The sequence below is a fragment of the Drosophila ficusphila genome, unplaced genomic scaffold (assembly GCF_018152265.1).
Source record: "Drosophila ficusphila isolate 14025-0441.05 unplaced genomic scaffold, ASM1815226v1 contig_378, whole genome shotgun sequence".
Classification (NCBI taxonomy): Eukaryota; Metazoa; Arthropoda; class Insecta; order Diptera; family Drosophilidae; genus Drosophila; species Drosophila ficusphila.
Window position 1 is genome coordinate 126050 of NW_025064289.1, and position 12753 is coordinate 138802.

The 12753-nt window shown below is 34.3% G+C and overlaps 1 long non-coding RNA gene across 1 annotated transcript; it reads right to left on the reverse strand.

Moving 5' to 3' along the window:
• Positions 1 to 271: 271 nt before the first annotated feature.
• On the reverse strand, positions 272 to 810 carry LOC122319998. Its single transcript, XR_006245437.1, has 3 exons — positions 695 to 810; positions 506 to 633; positions 272 to 427 (listed from the first exon to the last, which is right to left on the reverse strand). It is a non-coding gene; the product is annotated as an uncharacterized LOC122319998 (long non-coding RNA).
• Positions 811 to 12753: the final 11943 nt, after the last annotated feature.

Consider the following 12753-nt stretch of genomic DNA (forward strand, 5'->3'; position numbering starts at 1 on the left):
GTGACTGTTTATCTTATTTTTTTTCAGTGTGTCGGGAACCACAAAAAAAATAAAAAAAACTTAATTTTCGTTTCTTTCTTGACTTCAGAACAGCTTTCTAGATATATACATGGATATATTAAAATTTTTCGTTTTGCACATTATTCTTTTCCTTTATTTTTCACTTTATATATTATTTGTTTCACTGTAATTGTTTTTTTTTTTTTTTTTTTTTTTTCAGGCTGCACGTGTTAGGTTAATTTTTGGTGGGGAATTTTAGTCATAATTTTAAGCACTATTTTTAAGCCTGGTTTTTCTTGGCTAATTTAATTTCCACTTTCCACTTTTACTAAATTTTCCGCTGGCTGCTGACTTTTCCCAGGACGGCCTTAACCTCTCCATACAAAAAATTTGTCCATCTGCCACAAAAAAATTCCGCTGCCAAGCCCTGGATTGGTTTTTTTTAAATCGAAGAGAAAATTAGGACTAGGAACACTTGAGGCGACGAATATATTTTTATATTTACCCTGGATGGACCTGGCACGTGGCAGTAGTTTTTCCTTTTTTTCTTTTTGCTCACTAGCAAAACCAAAAATAAACCAGCAAATAATCTCCTCCTCTGCAGTTTCCTCAGCTTTGAGCTTTAAGCTTTATCTAAATTATGTTTTTGGTTAGCGATCGAAGGGTTCTCAAGACAAACAAAAAAAAAACTTACAAGTTGCTGCTGTTGGTAGTCACCTTTGGTTTTCTTCTTAAACTGAGACGTCTGGTCTCGTTGGCTGCCAATTGGAAAAGACTTGGCTTGTAGCCGTAAGAGTGTAGGTGGGCCGAAGCCGGAAATAAGCCTCTCTCTCGAAGGAAAAATGACAGTGACACTGACACTGACAGACGATTTGTCAAAAGGGACAGCTGATCTTTAGGTTGCCAGTCGGTCGTAGTAAAGTTTCGAACCTAGATGGCGCCACCCGATCTTAACAGAATATTTATGCAAAATCTCAAAATGCGAATAATAAACCAAAAAAAAAAACAACTGCATACTTTGCGGATGGGAGCTCTTTATGATTTTCAGCTGCATTTGTTTTCTCAGAACAAGAGAACGAATACCAAAGCCTCTTTTATCGCATGCGACCTTTTCGTCGCCAGAGCTGCGATAAAAGTAACTTAACCTGATGCGATTTCGAATGGTGCCTTTAAGGCGACCATGGTACAACTTTGACAGGTCGGGGGCCATAAAAACTACAAAATATTGACCAAAAATTCGAAAATAAACCAATAATGCAGCTAGATAGATATTTTAATAACAAATTCAGAGAGGTATTCCACTTTTAAATCGGGTAAAAATTTCAAAAGTTATGGGCTAAGCAGTGCTGGGATCTGGTCACTTTTCTGCAAACCCATTTTTTTGCAAATTTTGACAGGTCGGGGGTCATAAAAAATGACGAAACATTGACCAAAAATTCGAAAATAAACCAATGATGTAGCTAGATAGATATTTTAATAACAAACTCAGAGAGGCATTCCACTTTTAAATCGGGTAAAAATTTCAAAAGTTATGGGATAAGCTGTGCTGGGATCTGGTCACTTTTCTGCAAACCCATTTTTTGCAAATTTTGACAGGTCGGGGGTCATAAAAAATGACAAAACATTGACCAAAAATTCGAAAATAAACCAATGATGTAGCTAGATAGATATTTTAATAACAAATTCAGAGAGGCATTCCACTTTTAAATCGGGTAACAATTTCAAAAGTTATGGGCTAAGCAGTGCTGGGATCTGGTCACTTTTCTGCAAACCCATTTTTTTGCCAATTTTGACAGGTCGGGGGTCATAAAAAATTACAAAATATTGACCAAAAATTCGAAAATAAACCAATAATGCAGCTAGATAGATATTTTAACAACAAATTCAGAGAGGTATTCCACTTTTAAATCGGGTAAAAATTTCAAAAGTTTGGGCTAAGCAGGGCTGGGATCTTGTCACTTTTCTGCAAACCCATTTTTTGCAAATTTTGACAGGTCCCGACCTGTCATAAAAAATTACAAAATATTGACCAAAAATTCGAAAATAAACCAATAATGCAGCTAGATAGATATTTTAACAACAAATTCAGAGAGGTATTCCACTTTTAAATCGGGTAAAAATTTCAAAAGGTTTGGGCTAAGCAGTGCTGGGATCTTGTCACTTTTCTGCAAACCCATTTTTTGCAAATTTTGACAGGTCGGGGGTCATAAAAAATTACAAAATATTGACCAAAAATTCGAAAATAAACCAATAATGCAGCTAGATAGATATTTGAATAACAAAATCAGAGAGGTATTCCACTTTTAAATCGGGTAAAAATTTCAAAAGTTATGGGCTAAGCAGTGCTGGGATCTTGTCACTTTTCTGCAAACCCATTTTTTGCAAATTTTGACAGGTCGGGGGTCATAAAAAATTACAAAATATTGACCAAAAATTCGAAAATAAACCAATAATGCAGCTAGATAGATATTCGAATAACAAATTCAGAGAGGTATTCCACTTTTAAATCGGGTAAAAATTTCAAAAGTTTGGGCTAAGCAGTGCTGGGATCTGGTCACTTTTCAGCAAACCCATTTTTTGCAAATTTTGACAGGTCGGGGGTCATAAAAAACTACAAAATATTGACCAAAAATTCGAAAATAAACCAATAATGCAGCTAGATAGATATTCGAATAACAAATTCAGAGAGGTATTCCACTTTTAAATCGGGTAAAAATTTCAAAAGTTTGGGCTAAGCAGTGCTGGGATCTTGTCACTTTTCTGCAAACCCATTTTTTGCAAATTTTGACAGGTCGGGGGTCATAAAAAACTACAAAATATTGACCAAAAATTCGAAAATAAACCAATAATGCAGCTAGATAGATATTCGAATAACAAATTCAGAGAGGTATTCCACTTTTAAATCGGGTAAAAATTTCAAAAGTTTGGGCTAAGCAGTGCTGGGATCTGGTCACTTTTCTGGAAACCCATTTTTTGCAAATTTTGACAGGTCGGGGGTCATCAAAAATTACAAAATATTGACCAAAAATTCGAAAATAAACCAATAATGCAGCTAGATAGATATTTTAATAACAAATTCAGAGAGGTATTCCACTTTTAATCGGGTAAAAATTTCAAAAGGTTTGGGCTAAGCAGTGCTGGGATCTGGTCACTTTTCTGCAAACCCATTTTTTGCAAATTTTGACAGGTCGGGGGTCATAAAAAATTACAAAATATTGACCAAAAATTCGAAAATAAACCAATAATGCAGCTAGATAGATATTTTAATAGCAAATTCAGAGAGGTATTCCACTTTTAAATCGGGTAAAAATTTCAAAAGTTTGGGCTAAGCAGTGCTGGGATCTGGTCACTTTTCTGCAAACCCATTTTTTGCAAATTTTGACAGGTTCGGGGGTCATAAAAAATGACGAAACATTGACCAAAAATTCGAAAATAAACCAATGATGCAGCTAGATAGATATTTTAACAACAAATTCAGAGAGGTATTCCACTTTTAAATCGGGTAAAAATTTCAAAAGTTTGGGCTAAGCAGTGCTGGGATCTGGTCACTTTTCTGCAAACCCATTTTTGCAAATTTTGACAGGTCGGGGGTCATAAAAAATGACGAAACATTGACCAAAAATTCGAAAATAAACCAATGATGCAGCTAGATAGATATTTGAACAACAAATTCAGAGAGGCATTCCACTTTTAAATCGGGTAAAAATTTCAAAAGTTATGGGCTAAGCAGTGCTGGGATCTGGTCACTTTTCTGCAAACCCATTTTTTGCAAATTTTGACAGGTCGGGGGTCATAAAAAATTACAAAATATTGACCAAAAATTCGAAAATAAACCAATAATGCAGCTAGATAGATATTCGAATAACAAATTCAGAGAGGTATTCCACTTTTAAATCGGGTAAAAATTTCAAAAGTTTGGGCTAAGCAGTGCTGGGATCTGGTCACTTTTCAGCAAACACATTTTTTGCAAATTTTGACAGGTCGGGGGTCATAAAAAATTACAAAATATTGACCAAAAATTCGAAAATAAACCAATAATGCAGCTAGATAGATATTTTAACAACAAATTCAGAGAGGTATTCCACTTTTAAATCGGGTAAAAATTTCAAAAGTTATGGGCTAAGCAGTGCTGGGATCTGGTCACTTTTCTGCAAACCCATTTTTTGCAAATTTTGACAGGTCGGGGGTCATAAAAAACTACAAAATATTGACCAAAAATTCGAAAATAAACCAATAATGCAGCTAGATAGATATTCGAATAACAAATTCAGAGAGGTATTCCACTTTTAAATCGGGTAAAAATTTCAAAAGTTTGGGCTAAGCAGTGCTGGGATCTGGTCACTTTTCTGCAAACCCATTTTTTGCAAATTTTGACAGGTCGGGGGTCATAAAAAACTACAAAATATTGACCAAAAATTTGAAAATAAACCAATAATGCAGCTAGATAGATATTCGAATAACAAATTCAGAGAGGAATTCCACTTTTAAATCGGGTAAAAATTTCAAAAGTTTGGGCTAAGCAGTGCTGGGATCTGGTCACTTTTCTGCAAACCCATTTTTTGCAAATTTTGACAGGTCGGGGGTCATAAAAAATTACAAAATATTGACCAAAAATTCGAAAATAAACCAATAATGCAGCTAGATAGATATTTTAACAACAAATTCAGAGAGGTATTCCACTTTTAAATCGGGTAAACATTTCAAAAGTTTGGGCTAAGCAGTGCTGGGATCTGGTCACTTCTCTGCAAACCCATTTTTTGCAAATTTTGACAGGTCGGGGGTCATAAAAAACTACAAAATATTGACCAAAAATTCGAAAATAAACCAATAATGCAGCTAGATAGATATTCGAATAACAAATTCAGAGAGGTATTCCACTTTTAAATCGGGTAAGAATTTCAAAAGTTATGGGCTAAGCAGTGCTGGGATCTGGTCACTTTTCTGTAAACCCATTTTTTGCAAATTTTGACAGGTCGGGGGTCATAAAAAACTACAAAATATTGACCAAAAATTCGAAAATAAACCAATGATGTAGCTAGATAGATATTCGAATAACAAATTCAGAGAGGTATTCCACTTTTAAATCGGGTAAAAATTTCAAAAGTTATGGGATAAGCAGTGCTGGGATCTGGTCACTTTTCTGCAAACCCATTTTTTTGCAAATTTTGACAGGTCGGGGGTCATAAAAAATTACAAAATATTGACCAAAAATTCGAAAAATAAACCAATAATGCAGCTAGATAGATATTTGAATAGCAAATTCAGAGAGGTATTCCACTTTTAAATCGGGTAAAAGTTTCAAAAGTTTGGGCTAAGCAGTGCTGGGATCTTGTCACTTTTCTGCAAACCCATTTTTTGCAAATTTTGACAGGTCGGGGGTCATAAAAAATTACAAAATATTGACCAAAAATTCGAAAATAAACCAATAATGCAGCTAGATAGATATTTTAACAACAAATTCAGAGAGGTATTCCACTTTTAAATCGGGTAAAAATTTAAAAAGTTATGGGCTAAGCAGTGCTGGCATCTGGTCACTTTTCTGCAAACCCATTTTTTGCAAATTTTGACAGGTCGGGGGTCATAAAAAATTACAAAATATTGACCAAAAATTCGAAAATAAACCAATAATGCAGCTAGATAGATATTTTAACAACAAATTCAGAGAGGTATTCCACTTTTAAATCGAGTAAAAATTTCAAAAGTTATGGGCTAAGCAGTGCTGGGATCTGGTCACTTTTCTGCAAACCCATTTTTTTGCAAATTTTGACAGGTCGGGGGTCATAAAAAACTACAAAATATTGACCAAAAATTCGAAAATAAACCAATAATGCAGCTAGATAGATATTCGAATAACAAATTCAGAGAGGTATTCCACTTTTAAATCGGGTAAAAATTTCAAAAGTTTGGGCTAAGCAGTGCTGGGATCTGGTCACTTTTCTGCAAACCCATTTTTTGCAAATTTTGACAGGTCGGGGGTCATAAAAAATGACGAAACATTGACCAAAAATTCGAAAATAAACCAATGATGTAGCTAGATAGATATTTTAATAACAAATTCAGAGAGGCATTCCACTTTTAAATCGGGTAAAAATTTCAAAAGTTATGGGATAAGCAGTGCTGGGATCTGGTCACTTTTCTGCAAACCCATTTTTTTGCAAATTTTGACAGGTCGGGGGTCATAAAAAATTACAAAATATTGACCAAAAATTCGAAAATAAACCAATAATGCAGCTAGATAGATATTTGAATAGCAAATTCAGAGAGGTATTCCACTTTTAAATCGGGTAAAAATTTCAAAAGTTTGGGCTAAGCAGTGCTGGGATCTTGTCACTTTTCTGCAAACCCATTTTTTGCAAATTTTGACAGGTCGGGGGTCATAAAAAATTAAAAAATATTGACCAAAAATTCGAAAATAAACCAATAATGCAGCTAGATAGATATTTTAACAACAAATTCAGAGAGGTATTCCACTTTTAAATCGGGAAAAAATTTCAAAAGTTATGGGCTAAGCAGTGCTGGGATCTGGTCACTTTTCTGCAAACCCATTTTTTGCAAATTTTGACAGGTCGGGGGTCATAAAAAATTACAAAATATTGACCAAAAATTCGAAAATAAACCAATAATGCAGCTAGATAGATATTCGAATAACAAATTCAGAGAGGTATTCCACTTTTAAATCGGGTAAAAATTTCAAAAGTTTGGGCTAAGCAGTGCTGGGATCTGGTCACTTTTCTGCAAACCCATTTTTTGCAAATTTTGACAGGTCGGGGGTCATAAAAAACTACAAAATATTGACCAAAAATTTGAAAATAAACCAATAATGCAGCTAGATACCTCCTCCGAATAACAAATTCAGAGAGGAATTCCACTTTTAAATCGGGTAAAAATTTCAAAAGTTTGGGCTAAGCAGTGCTGGGATCTGGTCACTTTTCTGCAAACCCATTTTTTTGCAAATTTTGACAGGTCGGGGGTCATAAAATTTACAAAATATTGACCAAAAATTCGAAAATAAACCAATAATGCAGCTAGATAGATATTTTAACAACAAATTCAGAGAGGTATTCCACTTTTAAATCGGGTAAAAATTTCAAAAGTTTGGGCTAAGCAGTGCTGGGATCTGGTCACTTCTCTGCAAACCCATTTTTTGCAAATTTTGACAGGTCGGGGGTCATAAAAAACTACAAAATATTGACCAAAAATTCGAAAATAAACCAATAATGCAGCTAGATAGATATTTTAACAACAATTTCAGAGAGGTTTTCCACTTTTAAATCGGGTAAAAATTTCAAAAGTTATGGGCTAAGCAGTGCTGGGATCTGGTCACTTTCCTGCAAACCCATTTTTTGCAAATTTTGACAGGTCGGGGGTCATAAAAAATTAAAAAATATTGACCAAAAATTCGAAAATAAACCAATAATGCAGCTAGATACCTCTCCGAATAACAAATTCAGAGAGGTATTCCACTTTTAAATCGGGTAAAAATTTCAAAAGGTTTGGGATAAGCAGTGCTGGGATCTGGTCACTTTTCTGCAAACCCATTTTTTGCAAATTTTAACAAGTCGGGGGTCATAAAAAACTACAAAATATTGACCAAAAATTCGAAAATAAACCAATAATGCTGCTAAATAGATATTTTAATAACAAATTCAGAGAGGTATTCCACTTTTAAATCGGGTAAAAATTACAAAAGTTATGGGCAAAGCAGTGCTGGGTTCTGGTCACTTTTCTGCAAACCCATTTTTTGCAAATTTTGACAGGTCGGGGGTCATAAAAAATTACAAAATATTGACCAAAAATTCGAAAATAAACCAATAATGCAGCTAGATAGATATTCGAATAACAAATTCAGAGAGGTATTCCACTTTTAAATCGGGTAAAAATTTCAAAAGTTATGGGCTAAGCAGTGCTGGGATCTGGTCACTTTTCTGCAAACCCATTTTTTGCAAATTTTGACAGGTCGGGGGTCATAAAAAACTACAAAACATTGACCAAAAATTCGAAAATAAACCAATAATGCAGCTAGATAGATATTCGAATAACAAATTCAGAGAGGTATTCCACTTTTAAATCGGGTAAAAATTTCAAAAGTTTGGGCTAAGCAGTGCTGGGATCTGGTCACTTTTCTGCAAACCCATTTTTTGCAAATTTTGACAGGTCGGGGGTCATAAAAAACTACAAAATATTGACCAAAAATTCGAAAATAAACCAATAATGCAGCTAGATAGATATTCGAATAACAAATTCAGAGAGGAATTCCACTTTTAAATCGGGTAAAAATTTCAAAAGTTTGGGCTAAGCAGTGCTGGGATCTGGTCACTTTTCTGCAAACCCATTTTTTTGCAAATTTTGACAGGTCGGGGGGTCATAAAAAATTACAAAATATTGACCAAAAATTCGAAAATAAACCAATAATGCAGCTAGATAGATATTTTAACAACAAATTCAGAGAGGTATTCCACTTTTAAATCGGGTAAAAATTTCAAAAGTTATGGGCTAAGCAGTGCTGGGATCTGGTCACTTCTCTGCAAACCCATTTTTGCCAAATTTTGACAGGTCGGGGGTCATAAAAAACTACAAAATATTGACCAAAAATTCGAAAATAAACCAATAATGCAGCTAGATAGATATTCGAATAACAAATTCAGAGAGGTATTCCACTTTTAAATCGGGTAAAAATTTCAAAAGTTATGGGCTAAGCAGTGCTGGGATCTGGTCACTTTTCTGCAAACCCATTTTTTGCAAATTTTGACAGGTCGGGGGTCATAAAAAACTACAAAATATTGACCAAAAATTCGAAAATAAACCAATAATGCAGCTAGATAGATATTCGAATAACAAATTCAGAGAGGTATTCCACTTTTAAATCGGGTAAAAATTTCAAAAAGTTTGGGCTAAGCAGTGCTGGGATCTGGTCACTTTTCTGCAAACCCATTTTTTGCAAATTTTGACAGGTCGGGGGTCATAAAAAACTACAAAATATTGACCAAAAATTCGAAAATAAACCAATAATGCAGCTAGATAGATATTCGAATAACAAATTCAGAGAGGAATTCCACTTTTAAATCGGGTAAAAATTTCAAAAGTTTGGGCTAAGCAGTGCTGGGATCTGGTCACTTTTCTGCAAACCCATTTTTTTGCAAATTTTGACAGGTCGGGGGTCATAAAAAATTACAAAATATTGACCAAAAAATTCGAAAATAAACCAATAATGCAGCTAGATAGATATTTTAACAACAAATTCAGAGAGGTATTCCACTTTTAAATCGGGTAAAAATTTCAAAAGTTATGGGCTAAGCAGTGCTGGGATCTGGTCACTTCTCTGCAAACCCATTTTTTGCCAAATTTTGACAGGTCGGGGGTCATAAAAAACTACAAAATATTGACCAAAAATTCGAAAATAAACCAATAATGCAGCTAGATAGATATTCGAATAACAAATTCAGAGAGGTATTCCACTTTTAAATCGGGTAAAAATTTCAAAAGTTATGGGCTAAGCAGTGCTGGGATCTGGTCACTTTTCTGCAAACCCATTTTTTGCAAATTTTGACAGGTCGGGGGTCATAAAAAATGACGAAACATTGACCAAAAATTCGAAAATAAACCAATGATGTAGCTAGATAGATATTTTAATAACAAATTCAGAGAGGCATTCCACTTTTAAATCGGGTAAAAATTTCAAAAGTTTGGGCTAAGCAGTGCTGGGATCTGGTCACTTTCCTGCAAACCCATTTTTTGCAAATTTTGACAGGTCGGGGGTCATAAAAAATTACAAAATATTGACCAAAAATTCGAAAATAAACCAATAATGCAGCTAGATAGATATTTTAACAACAATTTCAGAGAGGTATTCCACTTTTAAATCGGGTAAAAATTTCAAAAGTTTGGGCTAAGCAGTGCTGGGATCTGGTCACTTTCCTGCAAACCCATTTTTTGCAAATTTTGACAGGTCGGGGGTCATAAAAAATTAAAAAATATTGACCAAAAATTCGAAAATAAACCAATAATGCAGCTAGATACCTCTCCGAATAACAAATTCAGAGAGGTATTCCACTTTTTAAATCGGGTAAAAATTTCAAAAGGTTTGGGATAAGCAGTGCTGGGATCTGGTCACTTTTCTGCAAACCCATTTTTTGCAAATTTTAACAAGTCGGGGGTCATAAAAAACTACAAAATATTGACCAAAAATTCGAAAATAAACCAATAATGCTGCTAGATAGATATTTTAATAACAAATTCAGAGAGGTATTCCACTTTTAAATCGGGTAAAAATTACAAAAGTTATGGGCAAAGCAGTGCTGGGTTCTGGTCACTTTTCTGCAAACCCATTTTTTGCAAATTTTGACAGGTCGGGGGTCATAAAAAATTACAAAATATTGACCAAAAATTCGAAAATAAACCAATAATGCAGCTAGATAGATATTCGAATAACAAATTCAGAGAGGTATTCCACTTTTAAATCGGGTAAAAATTTCAAAAGTTATGGGCTAAGCAGTGCTGGGATCTGGTCACTTTCCTGCAAACCCATTTTTTGCAAATTTTGACAGGTCGGGGGTCATAAAAAATTAAAAAATATTGACCAAAAATTCGAAAATAAACCAATAATGCAGCTAGATACCTCTCCGAATAACAAATTCAGAGAGGTATTCCACTTTTAAATCGGGTAAAAAATTTCAAAAGGTTTGGGATAAGCAGTGCTGGGATCTGGTCACTTTTCTGCAAACCCATTTTTTGCAAATTTTAACAAGTCGGGGGTCATAAAAAACTACAAAATATTGACCAAAAATTCGAAAATAAACCAATAATGCTGCTAGATAGATATTTTAATAACAAATTCAGAGAGGTATTCCACTTTTAAATCGGGTAAAAATTTCAAAAGTTATGGGATAAGCAGTGCTGGGATCTGGTCACTTTTCTGCAAACCCATTTTTTGCAAATTTTGACAGGTCGGGGGGTCATAAAAAATTACAAAATATTGACCAAAAATTCGAAAATAAACCAATAATGCAGCTAGATAGATATTCGAATAACAAATTCAGAGAGGTATTCCACTTTTAAATCGGGTAAAAATTTCAAAAGTTATGGGCTAAGCAGTGCTGGGATCTGGTCACTTTTCTGCAAACCCATTTTTTGCAAATTTTGACAGGTCGGGGGTCATAAAAAACTACAAAACATTGACCAAAAATTCGAAAATAAACCAATAATGCAGCTAGATAGATATTCGAATAACAAATTCAGAGAGGAATTCCACTTTTAAATCGGGTAAAAATTTCAAAAGTTTGGGCTAAGCAGTGCTGGGATCTGGTCACTTTTCTGCAAACCCATTTTTTTGCAAATTTTGACAGGTCGGGGGTCATAAAAAATTACAAAATATTGACCAAAAATTCGAAAATAAACCAATAATGCAGCTAGATAGATATTTTAACAACAAATTCAGAGAGGTATTCCACTTTTAAATCGGGTAAAAATTTCAAAAGTTATGGGCTAAGCAGTGCTGGGATCTGGTCACTTCTCTGCAAACCCATTTTTTGCCAAATTTTGACAGGTCGGGGGTCATAAAAAACTACAAAATATTGACCAAAAATTCGAAAATAAACCAATAATGCAGCTAGATAGATATTCGAATAACAAATTCAGAGAGGTATTCCACTTTTAAATCGGGTAAAAATTTCAAAAGTTATGGGCTAAGCAGTGCTGGGATCTGGTCACATTTCTGCAAACCCATTTTTTGCAAATTTTGACAGGTCGGGGGTCATAAAAAACTACAAAATATTGACCAAAAATTCGAAAATAAACCAATGATGTAGCTAGATAGATATTTTAATAACAAATTCAGAGAGGCATTCCACTTTTAAATCGGGTAAAAATTTCAAAAGTTTGGGCTAAGCAGTGCTGGGATCTGGTCACTTTCCTGCAAACCCATTTTTTGCAAATTTTGACAGGTCGGGGGTCATAAAAAATTACAAAATATTGACCAAAAATTCGAAAAATAAACCAATAATGCAGCTAGATAGATATTTTAACAACAATTTCAGAGAGGTATTCCACTTTTTAAATCGGGTAAAAATTTCAAAAAGTTATGGGCTAAGCAGTGCTGGGATCTGGTCACTTTCCTGCAAACCCATTTTTTGCAAATTTTGACAGGTCGGGGGTCATAAAAAATTAAAAAATATTGACCAAAAATTCGAAAATAAACCAATAATGCAGCTAGATACCTCTCCGAATAACAAATTCAGAGAGGTATTCCACTTTTAAATCGGGTAAAAATTTCAAAGGGTTTGGGATAAGCAGTGCTGGGATCTGGTCACTTTTCTGCAAACCCATTTTTTGCAAATTTTGACAAGTCGGGGGTCATAAAAAACTACAAAATATTGACCAAAAATTCGAAAATAAACCAATAATGCAGCTAGAAAGATATTTTAACAACAAATTCAGAGAGGTATTCCACTTTTAAATCGGGTAAAAATTTCAAAAGTTATGGGCTAAGCAGTGGTGGGGATCTGGTCACTTTTCTGCAAACCCATTTTATGCAAATTTTGACAGGTCGGGGGGTCATAAAAAATTACAAAATATTGACCAAAAAATTCGAAAATAAACCAATAATGCAGCTAGATAGATATTCGAATAACAAATTCAGAGAGGTATTCCACTTTTAAATCGGGTAAAAATTTCAAAAGTTATGGGCTAAGCAGTGCTGGGATCTGGTCACTTTTTCTGCAAACCCATTTTTTGCAAATTTTGACAGGTCGGGGGTCA